The sequence below is a fragment of the Sapajus apella genome, unplaced genomic scaffold (genome assembly GCF_009761245.1).
Source record: "Sapajus apella isolate SASKATOON/1434 unplaced genomic scaffold, GSC_monkey_1.0 scaffold11, whole genome shotgun sequence".
NCBI lineage: Eukaryota > Metazoa > Chordata > Mammalia > Primates > Cebidae > Sapajus > Sapajus apella.
Genome location: NW_022436951.1, coordinates 6,294,515 through 6,318,817, shown reverse-complemented (window position 1 = coordinate 6,318,817; position 24,303 = coordinate 6,294,515). Strand labels below are relative to the sequence as shown.

Sequence of the window (24,303 nt, the reverse complement as noted above, 5' to 3'; positions counted from 1 at the left end):
GGTTTCTCACAGTACAGTCTTTAGGCCCTGTGCATTAGAGTCCTAGGTGTGGTTCAGCCCTACCAGCCAGAATCTCTGGTAGTAAAAGTCAGGGAATCTCTTTTTTCAGCAAGCTCCTTGGGAAATTCTTAAGTACCCCAAAGTTTGGAAGAACTGTGATAGATTAAACTGTGGTAGCGTATTAATCATTCACACACAAGAAGCAAGAAACTCTCCAGGAGATTATTATGAACTCTGAATGTTCCTGTGTATTTCTACCCCAGTTCTCTTCAGTAAGCTCTAGTCTTTGGCAGCTTGGCTCCAGGAAGCACAGATTCCAGGTGGGAGGGCCTCTGGCCACTACAATGCAGCAGGATTCCTAGAAGCCAAGCACACCGCGTGTCTCCTCTGAGAGGCACAGAGCCTCCCAGGGCTTATTGTGGGGAAAGATCAAGTTCCTGTTAAAGCCACTGTCCCCTGTGGCTACACTAACATATGCCAAGCTCAGCCCCAGGCCATGTCCCAGGCCAGAAGACTTGGCTTTCTCCTCAGTATTGGGATTTATCCTTTCCCAAACCCAAAAAGACTTAAGTTTCTCCATGCCCTCTGTAGACGTGCCAAGATGGGGCCTCATCCCTACCTGGGCTAGTGTTCAGTAGATGAGGCTGAGGTTTTAAAGCACTGCAGCAGTGAGTCTGTGCGAATCCTCTCCTTTTATTTACCTTTTTGTTAGGCTTATCTTGAAATTCGTTGGAGTATAACTCCCAGTAGGCGTAGCTACAATGGGGCGTATGCTCCCTCTCCCCGAGCAGCTCAGGAGGAGATTGGAATGTGGTTCTGAGTAGATGGAGAATCTCATTAATCCATGTGGGTAGGGCTGGTGGAAAAATAAACGGTTTTAGTACATGGCAAGCTTGAAAGACCTATAGAATTTTCTGAAATTCTCTTCAAAGCATGCAATCGAGTACTCTCAAGTTGCAGGAACTCTGCTGTAACATGACTTTCGTTGGCTCAGAGTACAGGGTTGCAGAAGACCTCACTGGGCCCCAGTCAAGGGAGTCAGATTAGCAGAAGTACTGGATAAGAACATAGTGTCGTTGAGAATGTGGTCCTGGAAAAAAAGATCTCAAAGGTAATCATGCGGCAGGATTTCAAACCACAGCAGGCCAGGCCAGGGAAGTTCCTGATGAGAGGAGAAACTGACCCTCATGGGACCAGGTGACTATAACACAGGCTGAACATTCCAGAACCCAAGGCAAGGCTCACACAGGCAGAATTGCTTCTGGGCCCATTGCCAAGTCCAGCCACTCTGACACTGCCCAGGAAAGCTATGGAATCCTTCCTTCCTATAAGGACATGGCCAATTACGCATTCATGAAGCACTTCACATATGCAGAAAAGCATGAGTGGCCCAGGCATGTGGCTCATGTCTGTAATCCCAGTACTTTGGAAGACTGAAGTGGGCAGACCACCTGAGGTCAGGAGTTCAAGACCAGCCTGGCCAACATGGCGAAACCCAGTCTCAACTAAAAACACACACACACACAATTAGCTAGGGTGGTGGGTGTCTGTAATCCCAGCTACTGAGGAGGCTGAGGTAGGAGAATCACTTGAACCCAGGAGGCAGAGGTTGCAGTGAGCTGAGAGCATACCACTGCACTCCAGCTTGGGTGACGAGAGTGAAACTCCATCTAAGAAAAAAAGAAAAGAAAGAAAGAAAAGAATAGCATGCATGGTTCTTCAGTGTAGGGAGCTGGAAAGAAATGAAATAGTGTCTCTGCCATGAAAGGTGTTTATGTTAAATGAGAGGTCAAAAATGTGACTATGAGAAAAATAATATGTAAGCATAAAATTAGCTATTAATGTGGTACCAACACAGTAAATGTGATTTAAAGAAAGGGACTCATAGAGGCAAAGAATGTTTTTTTTTTTTTGAGACAGAGTCTCGCTCTGTTGCCAGGCGCCAGGCTGGAGTGCAATGGCACGATCTCGGCTCACTGCAACCTCCACCTCCCAGGCTCAAGCAATTCTCCTGCCTCAGCCTCCTGAGTAGCTGGGACTACAGATGCGCACCACCACATCCAGCTAATTTTTGTGTTTTTTAGTAGAGATGGGTTTTCACCATGTTGGCCAGGATAGTCTCAATCTCTTGACCTTGTGATTCACCCACCTCGGCCTCCTAAAGTTCTGGAATTACAGGCATGAGCCACTGCACCCAGCCCAAAGAATGTATTTTAATGATAATTATACTTCAAAAGAAAATGGTTAAGATGAAGAATCTAAAAATTAATTATTGGCTAACTTGTAGGCTGGTAGCTGGCACAGGTGTGTGTGTATGCATGTATGTGTATGCGCATGCATGTGTATATGTATGTGTGCATGTGTGTGTGCGTGTGTGTTGGCACCACTGTGCAAGCACCCCAGAAACATGAAACCTGAGCCACGTCCATCTCTCCGTCTCTCCTTAGGGTTTGTTTCTTTGCCATGGATTTTTTTCTCTCCCACTCTCCCTTCCTCCCCTTCATCTTCATGCATCCCTTGCCTGTGCCCTTGATCACTGGTGGAAGAGATTGGAGAATGTGTTTTCCCTCCTACTGACTCCTAGCTCTTGCTTTGCCCTGCACCCTCCTGCTCCTTCCACTCTTGTACCTGGCCAGACCTCAGCTGCACATCTTGCTGCAAGTGTTTGGGATTATTTCCCAGTGTGTGGTAAGGAGGTGAATCCCAGTGCCAGCAATTCCATGCCGTCTCTGGATCCGAATAAGTTGGCAGCCAAAGAAATTCAGGCCAATGCAATGAAACCTTCCAGGGAGCCAGCCACTCTTGGATCACTCTGTGGCTCCGACTCACACTTCACCCCTACGCTTGTTTTCTTCTTCCCTACAACAGCAAACAAATTATACATGAATTCTAAGCACAGGCCTGGTGAAGGGTGTTGTGGCTTCTATTGCTCTTTCTTCTCTGAATCTATTGCTTCTCCCCAGGACCTCCCTGGCTGGGATGGATGTCATGTGAATAAGAGTACAAAGCAGAGCCCAAAGTCCTAACCATGTTAGGATTCAAGGGCCTACTTGCCCCTTGGTGTAGGTCAGTTAGGCATTAGCCCAGGGCCTTGCTTAGAGTCCCTGTTCAATAAATACAGCAAATATCTATCAACTGTTTCATGCAGGCTCCAAAAATGAGCCATGGGAAAAAGAAGTCACCTCTCCTAAAACTTGCCAACTTCCTGGAGCATCTGAGAAGTTGCAAGATGGCAGTGGTGACTATGTCATTGCTGTTATGGTCTGGGTGGAGTAGGTCCACCTGGCTGCACTTATTGGTACTAATGACATCAAGGATCGGTCCCCAAAAGGCCAGCAGATTTTGCATAACAGAAAATGTGCTGTGTGCCCTGAATTCCCCTGTTCTCAGTCAAGGACTATGGAGAGTGGCCTTGGTCTGGCCTCGACAAAGCGTAGGCTGGTTTAGGTCATGTTCATCTGGGAGAAAGGGAGGTGGGAGACTTCAAAGGAAACATCTCACTGAGGGCTACTGGCAGCAGCAGGAAATAAATAAAAGAAAACACATTCGCGTCATAACTGTTTCCTCCTATTCTCTCCCAAACCATCAATCATAGATCAGGCCCATGTCAATGCCACCCCCATCTCTTGGGCAAATATTCCTTTATTAATTTTCTGGTATACAGCTACTTGCTTTACTGGACCAGGGACAAAGAGTTGCTCCCACACATACCTACACACAGGCTGTGAGACATTGGATAGGTTACTTAACCTCTTTCAGCGCCCGGTTTCTCATTCATCAAGTGACAGAATAAAAACATACACATCACAACCCTACATTGGGACAATTAAGTCAGGCAAAGCAGGCAAAATTACCTAGGTCATTTGTAAATTGACGTGAAACTGCCATCATTGTTTCTCAGGTAGATTTCTATTCCAGAAAAGAAGTGCTTTTCAAATGCTTCCTACTCAGTGATAAAAGCTATCCTCACCAAAAGAGAATGGAAGGAAGTTTATCAGAGACCCGAGAAGGGTAGTGGGGAGGTGGGGGGAAGGTGGGGATGGTTAACAGATACAAAACAAATAGAATGAATGAATAAGACCTAGTATTCCACAGAACAGCAGGGTAACTGTAGTCAGTAATAATTTAATTGCACAGTTTAAAATAACTAAAAGAGTATAACTGGATTATTTGTAACACAAAGGATAAATGCTGAGGGGATAGATACCCCACTTCCAGCGTGCGATTTCTATGCAATACACCCCTGTATCAAAACATCTCATGTACCTCATAAATATGTATACATACCTACAAAAATTAAATTTTTTTTAAAGATTAAAAAAAAAACTATCTTCTGCAATTCATGGGAATCAAGCCAGCTTTAAAGAGGGATAAGTTGTGCTTGTAGCCTGGATGTGTGTATGGTAATTATAATTATGTGGATATGTGCTGACAGCATCAGGGCTGGGCTAGGCATATATACTTTTTTTAACCTAGGGCAGAGTTTCGCCAACGGTCTTGATACTATTCACCTGGGATACTTGCTAAATACAAATTTCCCAATCCATCCCAGTTTCTCTGAATCAAGTCTTAGGGGAAGAGGCCTAGAAAATAGGTGAATGATGTGGGAAGTAGAAAAGTTCTTCTTCAAAGTTTCATAAGTGTTAGAAATAATAGTTTGTTTTAAAGACTTTCTTCAAAGCCTTCTTGCTTTTTGCTAATAACTCTTTGTTAAGCCCTGTCCTATGTAGCTGTTAAACATGCTTGTTGGCACATAGTACATTCTATACCCTTGTACTTTAACCAAGATATCCGTTCTGGACGTGCTCACCGGCATGTCCCAGCTCTCAGCTTATGCCCTTCCTTATTTGGACTTCTCCATTACTTTTACTTGTTTAGAAAAGTTTTAAGTTGTTAGCCAGTTGAGTTTTAGTTTAGATTGCCAGGTCTGGCTCCAGCCAACGGCGTTCAAACACAGCAGTAAGGACAACCCCAAAAGCACAAGGGATAAATATGTCTGCTCTTCCTTTGTTCCCTGTACTCTCATGGCAAAATGGCTGGCAAGAGTACCCTTCCTGCAGGAAGTAAAAATTGCTTTGCTGAGAGATCTTCTGTATCAGTACTGATTTTTCTTCGTGACATCAAGCATCTGTTTCCAGCAATGATAACATCTGGATTTTGAGAAACACTGCCTAAAGTTTCTCAGATGTTACCTGAAAACCTTGTTTTACCTGAGTTATCTGAAAACTCTGTTTTTAAGAAATGAAGATTGCCAGACAGATCCACCCTAACTCAAAGGATTTTAGTTTGAGAACCCTAGAGTGAGACTTGGAATTTCCATTTCTACTTAGCACCCTCAGTTGACCCCCAAGAAATGCTGCTCCAAACCTCTGAAATGGCCCCAGGGAATGGAGGTTGATTCCTACATATTGCCATCTCCCACCTCCTATGCCTGAACCAGACACTTGCTTGAACTTTCTTGTGGCTATTAAGAAGGGTTGACTAGTTATAAAAAGGGAAAACCCTGAGCCTTTCCAAGCCTGAGGAGGGAAAGCTGTAAAGTAGGATAGGTGGCCTGAGGTGCTGAGATAAGCCAGGACAAGCTAGTGTCCATAGAAGCTGCATTCCTCCGGCTCCTTTCCGAGGCTCCACTTCCTTTAAGCTTTAACCAATTCACATGCACCACTGCCCCTAGGAACTGCTCCTTTACCCTGGTTCTGTAGATGTGTACAAGGGCCTGGCCACTAGTCGACATCCTGGGAAGCCGGCGAGTCTTCCTTTGGCATCCGTTCTCGGAGCTCCTGCCCGAGATCCCATCCCCACGGGGCCTGCAGACTCATCACTAAGGACAGAAACTCTCAGGGCACATGATATAGTCCCCTCTCAAGTATATTCCCATCTCCCAGCAAACAGCCATTAATTATGAAAATGTGGGGAAGGGGGGCATTTTTTCCTTCCCTAAGTTCCTGTCAGCAGTAAATAAGAATTTCTGTCCTCTCCAATGTATTGAAGCAAAAGTTGCTACTTCCCAGCCACCTCTCATTGGTTTCTCCCTAAGTGATAACAAGGGTCAGTCTAGTAATGTAGGAAGGTTGTTCTTGCTGGGTCTCTGCCCTCAGCCGCAGGAATTTATCTAAGGGACAGCTTGTGCCCCCTGTTACTGTGCACTCTGGAGATCCTGTGGCTTGTCCCTTTCGCAATATGAATGTTAAGGTATGGATCCAGAAATACAGTAGAGAAAAGCTTGCTTCAAAGTATAAGAGGGCATGAGGACTCACCATTTGTCTTTAAAAGATGAAGGGGTAAACTTACTCCTGCCATTCCATTCACCATCTGCTTTAACCTCTCTTTTGAAACCACTATCATATCAAAGTGCGGGACGAACACAGACCCTGAGTCCCTGAGCGTGGGGTGCCAGTGGGCAGACTCACTGGCTAACGAACTACAGAGACTCCAAATTGAACCCACAGCCCATCTATCAATATTGACTCTTAGAGTTAATTTTTCTTGGTCACCAACAAAAGATTTTTTTAAAAATGAAGGCAGGTGACTTCTAGTAAACTTTGCAGATTAAACACGACTACCTACTTTCTTCCCCTCCTAAAACCACTAAAAATGCTAAAAAAGATTTTTTTTTTCTTAAGCCACAAATCTAAAACACTGATAGTCCATGAGAGGGGGCATGAAGAGCAAAATTTTGAAGGCAGAAAATGCACAAATGCATTCCGTCAACCAGAAAGCTGAGACGCAATTTCATTTGCAACAAGAGATCCTCAAAAGCTTAAAAATTAGCAGCCACTGATAGGGACCGAAAGGAGTGGCTGAAATAAGCAGGGGTGGCTGAAAGTCTATATTTTAGAGTCAGACCCTCCAAGCTACTTGCAGGGCAGTCATGTCACACAATTTGTGGCTTTTCTCTTAACAAATCTCAGAGACCTCTGTGATTCTTTAAACTAAGTGCATTTACTGCCTTAAAATTTTTTTTTTCTTACAAGGAGAAAGGTAAGGTGGGAAGAAGAGATTCTCCACAGACGAGTATGTAGAAAGTCAATTTCTCATCTTCCTCTCCTCTCTGGATCTGATCTTTTTAAGTCCAACACACTGTCAGTTGACAATCTGAAAGGAACAGTGCCGCAGTGTGAGGAAATTTCACGGTGAGGACAGTTGGGTGCGGTAGCACGTTACTCAGGCCCATCCAGGCTCTCCCCTCCTGCCAGGACACGGGCCCTACTAGAGTCTCTGACCCTCAAGGCTACTGTTTTTCTGGCCAGCACAGCTGACTTCCATGACCCTGGCCAAAGCTGAGATCATTCGTTAGCTACACGCCGGTCCTGGAGAAGGCCCTCTCCCGGGCCAGCCAAGGTTCCTCTTTGGAATAGAAGCCTGCCGAGTCACATTCCTCACCACCTACATGCTAGAAGCCCATATTTTCTAAATCACTCTTGTTGATGCGCATCAAGTCTCTCCTTGCCTGAGCGTCCACCCAATCTCTCCATTTTCAGAAAGCCCATTCTGGGTTAGACATAGGCTCATCCTTTCTTGGCATTTTCTCCTCTTCAAAGTGGCTCCCTCCCAACTGTGCCTCAGGCCAGCCTTGCCATGCCAGGTCCCATTTGGGACTCTTTTGCTCCAAAACTCTGAAATCTCCATTTTCAAGGACAAGAAAATGATGTAGCTCTGGGAAGCCCAGTGCACTTAAATTGCAGCGCTTTAAACTCTGAGGATTGTGTCTAATTTGCATTTTAATGCATAAACTTCTGGTGGCTTATCTGAACCCTTGTCACCATCTTTGGGAGAGGGAGTTATAAAAGCATGCTTACTTGAAAGAAGAGCTTAGTGGTCATTTCATTTATGGGGACTGTAATGTCTCTGGGTGCTTCTCCTTAGGATAGCCTATATTCTAGTCTCCTATCTGGGACTCCAGTCTACGTTCTCTGGGTAGAAATCACGAATGTAAAATAGTACTAATCCCCAGCTATTTTTCATACTCTTGGCCCCACAGCAGCTTACTGGAAATGATTCCCTGAAGAGCCAGATAGTCATTAAGACTGTGTGCTCTGGGGTGTGGAATCCTGACTCAGCTGTGTGACCTTGAGCAAGTTACTTAACCTCAGTTTATTCATCTGAAAATAACAAGAGTATTTGTCTCAGGGATTTTTATACTAGTTAATCTGAGTATGTGGTCTGAATGGTACCTGGCGTTGAGTAAATGCTCAATAAATACTAACTATTATCATGAGCTCTTCCTGTCCTCAACTAAAACCCACATGGCCCCTCTGTTGAGCACTGTGCCTGGTGTGTGCAGCTCTCGTTGCCTTCATCACCCTGCAGCCTCCCCCAGCTGGACGGTGGTCTCCTGAGGACAGTGCTGTATCTTAATCCTCTCTACATTCCCCAATATCTGGCACAGAGCTCAGTGTTTTGTAGATGTACAATAACTGTTTGTGGAATAAATACCTTTCAGAGAAGATGGAATGGCAGGCAGTTCTGAACTACTCAGCAGGTTTGATCAGGCTGCCAAAGCAACGTGAAATAATTCTTGTTATCTTCCCTTCCTCAATTGGTCCTTAACTTTCAGGGACTCTGGCCACCCCATCTGTGTCCCCAGGGAGATTTTCCCATTTGATTTTAACTTCTTTCTCCTGAGGAAGGAGTGGTGAAATGCCTGTGGGGAGGAGGGATGTTGGAAGAAAGAGGGAGAGAGGGAATTGATCCAAATAGGGTGGAGCCTGATCAGCAAGGCAGTCAGTTCATCGCTTTGTGTTCTGTGACCTTTTGAGGACGTCATTTTTTAAGACTTCTTCTCAGCAAGAGCACTCTGCCTCTTCCAAACTCCCCTTAGCATTGTTGTACCACCCTGGAGTCTGTTGACCACAAAGTTTGTTTACAAATACTATGGCAACCCCAGGAGCTCTGGCAAATCTATTGCCAGCAAATAAAGCACAAGGCTGGAATCACCAATGTGCTCTGGACTCATAGCCTTACTGATAGGGTTTCTAGAGCATCTGTTTTATGTTCCTGAGCAAGCATTTCATTGTGATTTGCAGAGTGTTTTATTTTTTCCTTTAAAGGTCCCATATCCCTCTCGTAAGGGACATTTTAAAAAAACGTTATTCTTGCCAGTAACCCCATTACAGTTTAGTTCCGGAGCTTTACTGGGTGGGGGGATTTTCAACTATCTTTCCGATGTTCTGGGTTTACTGGAACTGTGTATGAAATGTGAGTTTTTATTCTAGCCCTATCCTCTTTGCCTTACCTGTTTAGTTCAGTTGCAGATCCTGATATAAGGACTCAAGTATGAGAAGTTTTGGAGGCAGGTGATCCCATGGAACACTGGAGGAGAAGAGAGGAAATAAACAAAGAGGAGGCAATGAATAAATGGTGTACAGCTAATATCTGCTGTAACTGGAGCATGAATCCATTTGGAAACACAAGGAGTCAGTTAGAATCAGTGCCTCTGAGTTATCAAGCCCCAGGGGCAAGGGAGCCGAAAAATCTGTACACCAGCTTTCATCAGTCCCTGGTTGAGGACTACTGGGTAGTGGAAATGGAACTAATCTTCAGACACCTCTCACCTGCTGAAAGAAAGCCCTAGGGTGTGAGAAGTCTGGAACGACAAGAGTGAGGCCAGAGGGGACATGGGCAGGACACCAAGAGCGACCCCTCTAGACACCCTCCTCAGCCTCATGCCCAAGACTGGGGGTTCTGTTCTTTGTTTCTGTGTGTTTCCACCTTTCTTCTCCCAGACAGAATGACTGATGGTGACATGCACATGGGATTTGTCCTCTCCCAGTAACTGTGGGTCACATGTGATTGTATATGCAGCACCCACATGGGACAAGAAAGGATTAGGTCTTGCTAGTCATCCACACACATACTTCTATCTTTTATTTCAAAGTTCTTCAGATAGTTCAATATAATCATTCTGTCCTGTTGAGTCTTTGCTTCTCCAGGCTGAATGTTCCCTGATGCCTTCATGAGTAAATAGAGTAACACCACCTAGTTTTTGTACAATGCTTTAATTTCTTATGAAACACAGAGCATGGTCATGCCACAGCTACCACTCACTCTGAGCCCTCCCGTGTCTCCCTGTAATGGGGCTATGCTGCTGGCTTTAAATGTGGAGGAAAAGGCCCATGAGCCGAGGCCTCCAGAATCTAGAAAAAGCAAAGAGGCTGGGCACGGTGGCTCACGCCTGTAATCCCAGCACTTTGGGAGGCTGAGGCGGGTGGATCATGAGGTCAAGAGACGGAGACCATCCTGCTCAACATGGTGAAACCCCGTCTCTACTAAAAATACAAAACATTAGCTGGGCATGGTGGCGCATGCCTGTAATCCCAGCTACTCAGGAGGCTGAGGCAGGAGAATTGCTTGAACCCAGGAGGCAGAGGCTGCGGTGAGCCGAGATTGTGCCATTGCACTCCAGCCTGGGTAACAAGAGCAAAACTCTGTCTCAAAAAAAAAAAAAAAAAAAGCAAAGAAATGCATTTTCCACAGAGCCTCCACAAAAAACCAACCCTAATGGCGTTTTGACTTTAGCCCCGTGAGACTTATTTTTCATAATTATGTTGTTTTTAAGTCTCTAAGTTTTTGATAATTTGTTATAGCAACAATGTGAAATTTAAATAAATGGGAAAAGATATATTATGTTAGCATTAATCAAAATAAAGCTTGTGTGGCTATTTTAATATTAGATGGTAGATTTAACAGCAAAGAATACTGTCAGGGACAGAAAAGATCATTACATAAGGATAAATGGGTCAAGAGAACATAACAATTCCAAAACTGTACACATCTAATAACAGAGCTTCAAAAATACATGAAACAAAAACTGACATAACTACAAAGAGAAAAATTTTTAATTCATAATTGTCAGATTTCAATGTCTGTCTCTCACTAATTGATGGGAAAAACAGACCGTAAATAAAAAAGATATAGACCTCTTGAACAACAGTATCTGTCAACTTGTCCTAATTGGTATTTATACAACACTCCACACAATAACAACAGAATATACAGTATTTCCAAGTGCACTTAGAGCACTTATCAAAGTAGACCACATTCTGAGCAATAAAACAAATCTGTATATATTTAAGAGAACTATATTATACAAAGGATTTCTATTATACCGACTTCTAATTGAATTCCATTGTGGGATGCAGCTAGAATGGAGAGATGCAAGTATAGCAGTAGTCATCTGTATTAGAAGGAAGAATGTTTCCGAATCAGTGACTTCAACTTGCACCTTAAGAAATTTAAGAAAGAGCAAATTAAAGCAAGGAAGTAAAGCAGAAGGAAGTAATAATAAATATCAAAGCAAAAATCAACAAATATACAGCAGAAAAGCAATAGAGAAAAGCAATGAAAGCAACAACTCTTGCTTGAGAAGATAAATAAACATTGATGAATAAATAATAAAACTAATGAATCTCAACCTAGAAAGATCAGGGGAAAGTAGAGAAAACAAATATAATTCATATTAGAAATCAAAGAGATGACTGCACCTCAAATTCTGCAGACTTTTAAAAATAATAAGGAAATATCATGAGCAATTTTATTACAATAAATGCAACAACTTAGATAAAATGGACCAAGTCTTTGAAAAATACAAACTAATACAAACTAATACTAATACAAAGTCTTTGAAAAATACAAACTAACGATTCTTTCTGCACAGAAAAGAAACAACAGAATGAAGCAGCAACCTGTAGAATGGGAGTAAACATTTGCAAACTATTCACCCAACAAGGAACTAATATCTAGAATATACACGAAATTCAAACAACTGAACATCCAGAAAAAAAAAAATCCCATCCAAAAACTGGCAAATGCTCTGCCTATGCATTTCTCAAAAGAAAACATACAAATGGCCAACAAGTATGTGAGAAAATGCACACTACCACTAATCCTTGAGGAAAAGGCAAAAAACAACTACAGTGAGATATAATCTCACCCCAGTTAGGATGGCAATTATTAAAAAGACAAAAAATAACAAATGCTGGTGACAACTGGGAGAAAAGGGGAACTCTTATACACTGTTGGAGGGAATGTAAATTAGTATAGCTGTTATACTGTTATGATATAATAACTATTGCATTTTTGTCATTACTTTTAATGGCAAAAACCACAATTAAAAGTAATGACAAAAATTGCAATTACTTTTGCACAAACCAAATAGAAAACAGTAAAAGGTTCTTCAAACAACTAAAAATAGAACTACCATATAATCAGCAATCTCACCACTGAGTATTTACCCAAAGGAAATGAGTGTATCAAAGAGATATCTGCACCCCTATGTTTATTGCAGCACTATTTACAATAGCAAGATATGGAATCAACCTAAATGCTCATCAACAGATGAATGTCAAAGGATTATAAAACATTCAACTATAAAGACACATGCACACATATGTTTATTTTGGCACCGTTCACAATAGCAAAGTCTTGGAACCAACCCAAATGCCCATCAAAGATAAACTGGATAAAGAAAACGTGGCACATATATACCATGGAATACTACGTAGTCACAAAAAGGATGAGTTCATGTCCTTTGCAGGGCCATGGATGAAGCTGGAAACAATCATTCTCAGCAAACTGACACAAGAACAGAAAGCCAAATACTGCATGTTCTCACTCACAAGTGGGTGTTGAACAATGAGAACACATGGACACAGGGAGGGGAACATCACACACCAGGGCCTGTTGGAGCGTTGGAGGGCTAGCAGAGGGACAGCAGGTGGTGGGGGGGATTGGGGAGGGCTAATATTAGGAGAAATATCTAATGTAGGTGACAGGGGGATGGATGTAGCAAACCACCATAGCACATGCATATACCTATGTAACAAACCTGCAATGTTCTGCACATGTACCCCAGAACTTAAAGTATAATTTAAAAAAAAAAGATGAATGGATAAAGAAAATGTGGGACCAGGTGGGTGGCTCACGCCTTTAATACCAGTACTTTGGGAGGCCAAGGTGGGCAGATCACCTGAGGTCAGGAGTTTGAGACCAGCCTGACCAACATGGTGAAACTTCGTCTCTACTAAAAATTAAAAAAAAAAAAATTAGCTGGACATGGTGGCACATGCCTATAATCCCAGCTACTGGGGAGGCTGAGACACAAAAAATGCTTGAACTTGGGAGGTGGAGGTTGCAGTGACCCGAGATTGCACCACTGGGTAACAGAGCGAGACTCCACCTCAAAAAATAAGAAAAGAAAATGTGGTAGATATACACAATGGAAGACGATTCAACCATAAAAAAGAATGAAATCCTGTCATTTGCAGCAACATGGATGAGCCTAGAGGACATTATGTTAAATGAAATAAGTCAAGCACAGAAAGACAAATACCACACATTCTTACTCCTATGTGGGAGCTAAAAAAAATTGAGCTCATAGAAGTAGAGAACAGAACTGTGGTTATCAGAGGCTGAGAAGAATAGGAGGGAGGGAAGGATAGAGAGAGGGTGATTAGCAGACAGGAAATTACAGGCAGATAGAAGGAAAAAGTTTGTGTTCTATAGCACTATAGGGTGACTACAAATAATAATTTATTGTATATTTTCAAAAAACCAGAAGAGAGGGTTTTGAATGTGCACCAAAAAATGGTCAATATTTGAGGTTATAAATATGCTGATTACCCTGATTTGAAAATTGCACATTGTATACATGTACTAAAAGATCACTCTGTATCCTATAAATATGTACCATTATGTGTCAACTAAAAATAAAAGAAAAAATCTTATCAAACTGTACACTTAATCACATGTGGTTATTTTGTGTCGATTATACCTCTATGAAAGTGTGTGATTTTTTTCTTTTCAATGTGAGGGTTTTTAAAGCTTGAATTTGAAGGACCATCCAGTTTTATTAAAATCGAGAGCCACTTGAAACCAGGGGATGTGTCCTGTCCTGCATATTTATGTGCAGTGTGCAGAGTTCTGTCCTGAGGAGGAAAGGAGAGGTGGACAGAAAGGGAGGGCACAGGCAGCAAGTTTAGCCGGAGCTACCAGAACTGCTACCTACACAAAAAACTGCTTTCACTTGCCACCGCTCCCCAGGCAATACACAGGATACAAAGTGAGTGAAATCCATTTTCTTTACTCTTGGCCTGACATAAATATTCACTGGCCTGAAGCAGAAGAACTTGTTCCAGCTAGCTTGCCAGTTACACCATCCTGGCCAGGCCACACGCTTAGCAAGCTGTATTCCAAGTCACTGTGTCCTGGCTAAGCCGCCAAGGGCATTGCTTGGGACCTTGCTATATGCAGCCCAGAGATTTGCATTTCTTAGCTGGGGGACTCCAGCAAAGAAATCAGTTCGGGTGCCTGAATCTGACATGGAAATGTTATTTGATCCAGGAAGCTAATCGAGGTGTTACAACTCCTTTGCAACTGATCTGATTTTACTTTAGAAGTATTTTCCTCCAGCCTAGACTTGGCTCGGGTGGCTTAGAAATCAGGAGAACTGTATGTGGGTAAAAAGTAAGCAGGTCTAATGTTGACTGAAAAGAACCCAAGGCCTCTGTGCATAGGGATATAATAATTGCTCTGGGCGTCACGCCTCCCTCCATCCCTCCATCCGCTGGTCAGTGTGGAGTTTCCTTCCACTGGGGTGGGGAACAGAGCTGCTGGGAATGCCCTCAGAAATGCCATCACGGTTGCCACTGGCAATCCTTTCTTGTGCAATGTCCTTTCTCAGGAAGATGAATACAGGCTGCACATAACCAAGTGTCAATCAAACACTCAGCAACACCCGGTCTCATTAAGCAGAAACTAAAAGGACCCTGAGGAGAAATAAATTTGACTAAATCTGGAATTCAGGGGAGAACCCAGGAAAGGGAAGGAACTTCCTGCCGCATAGGGGCCACTTTCAGGAAAAAACCCTGAAGCCCAGCACATACATTTTCCTCCCTCCCAAATACCAAGGCTATTTTGAATTTCATCTCTTTGTCCATCTGTTGCACCAGCAAAATCCCTGATTTGAGAGCCATGGGCAGAAAAAAATGCTGTAAGTAAAGGTCTGTGCAGGACAGCATCACACTTGCTTCTTTTAGAACAGATGTGTTTGCAGAGAAGGAACAATACACCAGAGTTTTTCTAATCTATATCTGACTCTGATTAGTTGTGAAACCTCAAAACAAGAAGATTGGACTCTGGTTTTCAAATTGTAAAGTTCTATAATCCATGATTTAAAAAAATGCACCTCTGATTGCTCTCTGGAGCTCTGAGCTCTTAGGAAATCAGTCAGAATCCAGCAAAAAATAAAAGTTGTCCATGAAGGACAGCTGTTCTATTTTGATTTATTTTTGGGCATTTTATCTTTTGTGTAAAATACTTGGCACATAATGACAAAAGAATACTTGTAAGTCCCTTTTTGCAGACGAGAAAACTCAGGTCTTGCTATCAGTGGTTGAGTTGGAGCCTCATCCTAATCAGTTCAGGGGTAAAACTTAAGTCATTTTCGCTGCTATTTGTCCCTGCTGCCCTGCCGTTATAGTAGTCCAGAATTTGACCCATGGAATTGGGCAGAGTTTGTTCAGGTTGTAGGAATGATTCAACAGAAACTGAAAATAGTGTCTTTTGTTTACAACAGTTTGTGGAAAATATCAAGAGTGTAGGTAGGTTCTGTGGGCTACGCAGATAGATGCATTTTGTACCCCCCACAAAATGCATATATCGAAGAAGCCACTAACCCCCAATGGGATGGTATTTGGAGATAGGGCCTTTGGAAAGTAACTGGGCTTAGATGAGTTCATGAGGGTAGTGGCTCATTATGAGATTAACGCCCTTGTTAAAAGAGAAAGCGACAGGGAACCTCTGTCATTGAGGAAGGGAATATTAAAAATACTGAGCATTTACCTGAAGGCAAGTGTGTCACCAAAGAAACCTAGAAACCATTAATGAAATGTTGGTTATTCCCTGCAACCTGTCAGGTGAGGAGGTGAGGCTCATGCAGATTAGATGTGTTGCAGAAAAACAAGGAACCAGTATTTTCTTTGCACAATTGACTAGGAGTAAATAAATTATCACCACATTGAATGATGAAAACATTTTTCAAAAAGCTGCTGTGTTGCCCCTGACAGATGTTTTTCCTATTCTTTGTACTAGTTTCCGACCTTGAATGCATTATAACCAGCGACAGTTATCTTAAAGCTAATCAGAGGTCAGGAGTTTGAGACCAGCCTGACCAACATGGGAAACCTCATCTCTACTAAAAATACAAAATTAGCCAGGAGTAGTGGCGGCGCATGCCTGTAATCCCAGCTACTCAAGAAGCCAAGGCAGAAAATTGCTTGAACTCAGGAGGCGGAGGTAGCAGTGAGCCGATATCATGCCATTGCACTCCAGCCTGGGCAACAAGAGCAAATCTCCGTGTCAAAAAAAGAAAGAAAAGAAAAACAGATAACCAGTAGAAAAATGCTAATATAGGATAAATGCTTTTTAAAAAAAACACTGGAAAATAGAAGGGAAGCACAACCCATATAGGAAAAGACACAGTATACATAGCAATGAAAGAAAAAGGAAAAACATGTTTTAAAAAGAGGACATATATACCAACTATATCATACTCACAATAAAAATAAATAGCTTAATCTGCACTATTAGAGCTCGAGATTTTCAGAATATCTACAAATTCTACTTATATTTTATTTATCAAACATTTATCTAAAATGAAATCACAGAAAGTTTAGGAGTAGTAGGATAGGTGAAGATATGATAACTAAATGCAAACAAAAATATTTACTCAGCATCCATATGACATGGTAGAATTTACTCCTCCCCTCACAAATGAACAAGACAAAGAGGATGATTTATTTACAAAATTATTTATTTATTTTAAATTAACAGATAACATTGTATGTTTTTATCATGTACAACATGACATTTTGGAGTATTTATTGTAGAATGGTTAAATTTAAGTAATTAACAAATGCATTACCTCACATAGCAATGGTGGTGAGAGCACATAAGATCTACTCTCTTTACGTTTTTCAAGGATACAATATTTCATCCTTAACTGTAGTCACCTTGCTGTACAATAGAATTCTTGAAATTCATTGCTTCTATCTAACTATAATTATTATGACTGACCAAATCTCTCTCCTGTCTAACCATCCCAGCCTCTGCTAACCACCGTTATACTCTCTACTCCTATTGGATCAACTTTTTGCGCAGCACAGTAGTCCTCCCGTATACACAGTTTTGCTTTGCAGTGTTTCAATTACCTAGAGTCAACTATGGTGTGAAAATAGGTGAGTACAGTAAGTGTGTGTATACCACATGTTCTTTATCCGTTCAACCATTGATAAACACTTAGGTTGGTTCCATATCTTGGCTGTTGTGGATGGTGCTGTGATAATCATGGGAGTACAGATCACTCTTTGACATACTAACTTCATTTCCTTTTGATGTATACTCCATAGTGGGATTGCTGAACCATATGGCAGTTCTATTATTAATATTTTGAGGAACCTGTATTCTGTTTTTCACAATGGTTGTACCAGTTTACATTCCCACCAATGTATAAGGGCTTCCTTTTCTCCACATTGTTGCCAACACTTATCTTTTGTCTTTTTGATAATGGCCATTCTCACCGGGGTGAGGTGATATCTCCTTGCGGTTTTGATTTACATTTCCCTGATGATTAATAATGTTGAGCATTTAAAAAACATACCTGTTGGGAATTTGTAAGTCTTCTTTTGAGAAATGCCTCATCAGATCTTTTGCCCATTTTTAAATCAGGTTGTTGTTGTTGTTGGATTCAGTTCCTTACAATTTCCTTATAACTGCTTGTCAGATAAATAGTTTGCAAATATGTTTTTCTATTTAAAGAAGGTAATTTTATAAGAATCTTAATCATGATAATACTCACAAAAGCCAATTAAAAAGAAAACAAAAGAATTTTAATCATGAACCATTATGAATAGAATAGCACTCAGTTAGAGAAGGCAAAATCAATAAATAGGTGTGGTGCATCATGAAGAAAATAAGAGCACCTGTTTTGCAGTTTGACAAGTCAAATAATAAAAGTAAATAAATTGAAATAAAGGTCTGAATAAAACAGGAACGTTGAATAGCTATAGCTATAGTTACAGCCAAATTTTATTCCCTACAGGAAATGTATTATCCTTTCTGGAGCCCATTAAACATTTATAAAGATTGATCACGTATGGTAACCATAAAAATTATCAATAAATTCCAACTGTAGATACTGCAGAGGTAACATTCAGTTATTGGAACAAAACAAAACAAAAAATGTGACTAGTTTCCCAATTTATTCTATTAAGCCAGCATAATTTGATGGCAATCCTTGAGGAATGTATGACATGAATTCACTTAAAACATAGATGGAAAATTCTAAATATAGTATCAGAAAAGTTGAATTTAGTTGCATACTGAAAGAAAGAATGTACTGCGAACAACTGGCTTTATCTTAGGAACATAAAGCAGATTTACTTCCCATCTCTTATTATGGTATCTATAAATCAAAATAGAAAACTTCATGATCATACTAATAGAAGCTAAAAATGCATTTGATAATATTCTATAACCATTCCTGATAATAACTTTGGTAAATTAGAAGTAAAGAAAGCCTGCTTTAACATAGCGAACAATTGCAAAAAGAATGATTATTTAATCCTCACTAACATGCTAATGGTGGTCAATATTATTGTTTCTAATTTACAAATGATAAGCAAAGCCTAGAGATGTTACAACACATTCCGCTAGTAAATAGAATGGAAATCAAGCCAACACAATATTTGTATCAGTAAGAGTTCCACAGAAAAACAGAGCCAATAGGAGATATATACACTAAGAGATTTATTGCAACAAGTCCAGGCATGGTGGCTCATGCCTGTAATCCCAATACTTTGGGAGGCAAGGAGGACCGATCACCTGAGGTCAGGAGTTTGAGAGCAGCCTGGCCAACATGGTGAAACCCCGTCTGTACAAAAAATACAAAAATTGGCCAGGCATGGTGACCCACACATGCAATGCCAGCTACTTGGGAGGCTGAGGCAGGAGAAATGCTTGAATCTGGGAGGCAGAGGTTGCAGTGAGCTGAGATCTTATCATTGCACTCTAGCCTGGGAGACAGAGCAAGACCCCATCTCAAAAAATAAAAATTTAAAAATTTAAAAATATTTATGGCAACAAATTGATTTATGTAGCTCTGGGAGCTGGTTATAAGTGCAAAAATCTGTAGGCAGTCATTGGGAAAGGAAGGTACAGAAAGGAAGCTGCAGTCCGTGGATGGAAGTGTTTCTTCAGGGAAGCCTCAGTTTTGTTCTTAAGGGCTTTCAACTGATTCCGTCAGGCCTACCTATAGTATGGGGCATATCTCCCTTACTTAGTCAAGTAAGACTTAGTTTTTATAAAAAGTTTTTATTTGACTAGGTGCAGTGGCTCATGCCTGTAATCCCAGCACTTTGGGAGGCTGAGGTGGGTGGATCATGAGGTCAGGAGTTCCAGACCAGCCTGGCCAAGATGGTGAAACCCCATCTCTGCTAAAAATACAAAAATTAGCCAGGTGTGGTGGTGGGCGCCCATAATCCCAGCTACTCAGGAGGCTGAGGCAGAGAATTGCTTGAACCCAGAAGGCGGAGGTTGCAGTGAGCCGAGATTGTGCCACAGCCCTGCAGCTGGAGTGACAGAGCGAGACTCCATCTCAAAAAAAGTGGGGGTTTATTTTAGGTGCAAAGTGACATGTGCAGATTTGTTATATAGATAAAAACTGTGTCACGGGGGTTTGGTGTACAGATTATTTCATCATTCAGGTAATACACATAATACCCAATAGGTAGTTTTTCAATCCTTGTCCTCCTCTCATCCTCCACCCTCAGGAAGGCCTCAGTGTCTATTGTTCCCTTCTTTGTATCCATGTGTACTCAATGTTTAGCCTCACTTATAAGTAAGAAAATGTAGTATTTAGTTTTCTGTTCCTGCCTTAGTTTGATTAGGTTAATGGCTTCTAGCTCCATCCATGTTGCTGCAAAGGACATGATTTTGTTCTTTTTATGGCTGTGTACTACTCCATGGTATATACATATCACATTTTCTTTATCCAGTCTACCATTGATGGGCATTAAGGTTGATTCCATGTCTTTGCTATTGTGAACAGTGCTGGGATGAGCACATGCATGCATGTGTCTTTTTAGTAGAACAATTTCTATTCCTGTGGATATGTACCCAATAATGGCATTGTTGGGTCAAATGGTAGTTCTGTTTTAAGTTCTTTGAGAAATTGCCAAATGGCATTCCACAGTGGCTAAACTAGTTTACATTCCCACCAACAGTATATAAACATTCTCTTTTCTCTGCAGCCTCACCAGCATGTTATTTTTTGACTTTTTAATAATAGCCTTTCTGACTGGTGTGAGATGGTATCTCATTTTGGTTTTGATCTTCATTTCTCTTATGATTAGTGATGTTGAGCATTTTTTCATATGCTTCTTGGCTGTATATATGTCTTCTTTTGAGAAGTGTCTTTTTATGTTCTTTGTTCACTTTTTAATGGGGTTGTTTATTTTTTGTCTAAATTTCTTATGTATTCTGGATATTAGACCTTGGTTGGATGCATAGTTTAAAAATATTTTCTCCCATTCTGTAGGTTGTCTGTTTACTCTGAAGATAGTTTCTTTTGCTGTGTAGAATCTCTTAGTTTAATTAGGTCCCATGTGTCAATTTTTGTTTTTGTTGCAATTGCTTTTAGTGCCTTCTTCATGAAACCTTTGCCAGGACCTATGTCTAGAATGGTATTTCCTAGGTTTCTTCTTTATTTCTGGGCTCTCTTTGCTGTTCCATCGGTCTATGTGCCTGTTTTTGTGCCAGTGCCATGCTGTTTTGGTTACTATAGCCTTGTACTATACTTTGAAGTCAGGTAGTGTGATGCCTCCAGCTTTGTTCCCTTTGCTTAGGATTGTTTTGGCTATTCAGGCTCTTTTTGGGTTTTATATGAATTTTAGAATAGTTTTTCTAATTCTGTGAGAAAGAGTCATTGGTAGTTTGCTAGGAATAGTATTGAAACTGTAGATTGCTTTGGGCAGTATGACCATGTTAACAATATTGATTCTTCTTGTCTATGAGAATGGAATGTTTTCCTATTTGTTTGTATTGTCTCTGATTTTTTTCAGCAGCACATTCTCATTGCTGAGTTCGTTCACCTTCCAAGTAAGACTTTAATCCTACTTTAATCACATCTATAGAATCTTATTCTAAATATATTGTACATGCACCCAACATTGGAGCACCCAGGTTCATAAAACAACTACTCCTAGACCTACAAAAAGACTTAGACTGCCACACAATAATAGCAGAAGGACTTCAAAACCCCACTGAAGAATTAAGCAGATCATCAAGGCACAAAACTAACAAAGTAACTCTGGACTTAAATTCAACACTTGAACAACTGGACCTAATAGACCTAATAGACATCTACAGAACACTCCACGCATAAATTGTGGAATATGCTTTCTTCTCATCTGTACATAGAATGGACTTTAAGATTGACCACATGCTAGACCATAAAGTTAGTCTCAATAAATTTAAAATTATTGAAATCATACCAATTGTACCCTGAGTCCACAGTGGAATAAAAACATAAATCAATACCAAGATATCCCAAAACCACACAATTACATGGAAATTAAACAACTTGCTCTTGAATGCCCTTTGGGTAAACAGTGAAATTAAGGCAGAAATTTAAAAAAATGTTTTGAAATAAAGGAAAACACAAACACAACATACCCAAATCTCTGGGATGCAGTAAAAGCAGTGTTAAGAGAAAATTTATGGTGGTAAACACCTACCTCAAAAGGTTAAAAAGATCTCAAATTAACAATCTTAGATCACACCTAAAGGAACTAGAAAAACAAAAACAAACTAACCTCAAAGCTAGCAGAAGAAAAGAAAAAACTAAAATCAGGGCAGAGATGAATAAAATTGAGACCCAGAAATTCATACAAAAATCAGGAAAATGAAAACATTGTTTTTCAAAAAAATAAACAAGATCTTAGACCGCTAGCTAGAGTAACAAAGAAATAGAGAGAAGATTCAAGTAAGAACAATCAGAAATGACAAAGGTGACATTACAACCAATCACTCAGAAATACAAAAGACCCTCAGAGGCTATTATGAACACCTTCATACACACAAGCTAAAAAATCTGGAGGAAATAGATGTCTTTTGCAACTACTCGGATGGAACTAGAGGCCATTTTCCTAAGTAGTAACTCAGGAACAAAAAAGCAAATACCTCCTGTTCTCACTTGTAAGGGAAAGCTAAGCCATGGATACACAAAGGCATACAGAGTGGACATTGGAGACTCAGAAGTGGGGATGGTGGAAGGAGCTGAGGGACAAAAAAATCACCTGTTGGGTACAATGTACACAGTTTAAGTGACAGGTACACTAAAAGCCCAGACTTTACCACTATACAATTCATTCAAGTAACAGAAACCACTTGTACCCCTAAAGCTATTGAAATAATAAATAAATAGGGCGAGGCGTGGTGGCTCACGCCTGTAATCCAAGCACTTTGGAGGCCAAGGCAGGCGGATCACCTGAGGTTGGGAGTTCAAGACCAGCCTGACCAACATGGTGAAACCCCGTCTTAAAAATAATAATAAATAAATAAATAAATAAATAAATAAATAAATGCTTTCTTTCTTCTTAGCCATTATAATCAAGCAAGAAAAAAGAATAGAAGATATACCTACTGAAAAGAAAGAAACAAAGCAGTCCTTGTTCAGCAATGGTATGATTATATATGTAGAAAGTCCTAAGAAATCTACAAAAAGAATACTAAAACTAATAAAGGACAGTATAATAAAAGTCAATGTATAAAATTAATTTATATTTCTGTATACTAATAATGACATTAAAAATTGGAAGTTTAAAAACATCATTTAAATGTCACAAGCAACCTATTACAGGATCCATTTGGCAAAAAATACACAAGTCTTGCATACTGAAAACTACAAAACAATGGTGAAAATAATTTTAAAGACCCAAATAAAAAAGGTATACTATGTTTATGAATTGGAAGACTCAAATCGTTAAGATGTCATTTCTTTCCAAATTGATTTATAGATTCAATGCAGTTCCAATCAAAATCTAAGTAGTTATTTCTATAGAAATTGACAAGCTGATTCAAACATTTATATGAAAATTGCAAAAGACCTAAAATAGTTAAAACAACTTTACAGAAGAAAAACTAAGTGAGAGGATTTATATCATTTGATTTCAAGACTTACTGTAAAACAATAACAATCAAGATCTTCTATTGACATATAGATAAAAAGATACATCAGTGGAATAGAGTAGACAGTCTAGAAATAGGCTCATACCTTTGAGGGTAACATCCAACTTTTATTTTTATAGACACTGTTAAGAAAATGAAAGGAGAAGCAACAGACTGGGAGAAACTTTAATGTATCTGTTACATATTACATAACTTCTATCAAGAATATATAAAGAATTTACAACTCAATAAGAAATTTACAACAGAATTTTAAAATGGGCAAAATATTTGAATAGATACTTTGCAAAACTGGATCTACAAATGGCCAATACACATATGAAAATATGCTCAATATTAGCAATGATTAAAAAAGTTAAATTAAAACCACAGTGTGTTATCAATGCATATCCAATAATATGATGCTGTTAAAAGGACTGCCAAAATTAGCCAGGCGTAGTGGCACGTGCCTGTAATCCCAGCTACTCAGGAGACTGAGGCAGGAGAATCGCTTTAACCTGGGAGGCGGAGGTTGCAGTGAGCCGAGATCGCACCACTGCACTCCAGCTTGTGTGACACAGCAAGACTCTGTCTCAAAAAAAAAGGACTGCCAATGCCAAGTATTCATAAGAAGCAACTGAAACTCTTATGCATTGAGGCGAAGATATAAAAAATACCATGGCTTTGCAAAATAATTTGGCTGTTTCTTATATGGTGTGATATATTTTTACCATGTGACCCAGAAATTCTAAGTATTTTTCTCAAGAGGAAAAACAGTTGAACAAAAGGACTTGAACATAATAGAAGTTTATTCACAACAGGCAAAAACCAGAAACAACACAAATGTTCATCAACAAGTGAATGGGTAAATAAGTCATGTTATATTCATACAATGGAATTCTGCTCAGCAAATTCAAAGTTTAACTACTGATACACACGATAACATAGATGAATCTAAAAAATGTTATATCTTAACTGTGGTGGTGGTGGTTACACAGGTGTAAAAAGTGAATGTATTTTATTGTATGTAAATTAAACATTTATAAATTTGCTTTTAAAAATAAGCCAGTATCAGACTTTCTA

General features: G+C 40.2%; 1 long non-coding RNA gene across 1 annotated transcript in view; it reads left to right on the top strand.

Annotated features, from left to right (window-relative positions):
- Positions 1-13,776: 13,776 nt before the first annotated feature.
- Positions 13,777-24,303, top strand: part of LOC116552266 — a 29,320-nt gene continuing 18,793 nt past the window's right edge. Inside the window, exon 1 of the long non-coding RNA XR_004269305.1 lies at positions 13,777-14,059. This is a non-coding gene — a long non-coding RNA (uncharacterized LOC116552266). The remainder of the gene's footprint in view (positions 14,060-24,303) is intronic.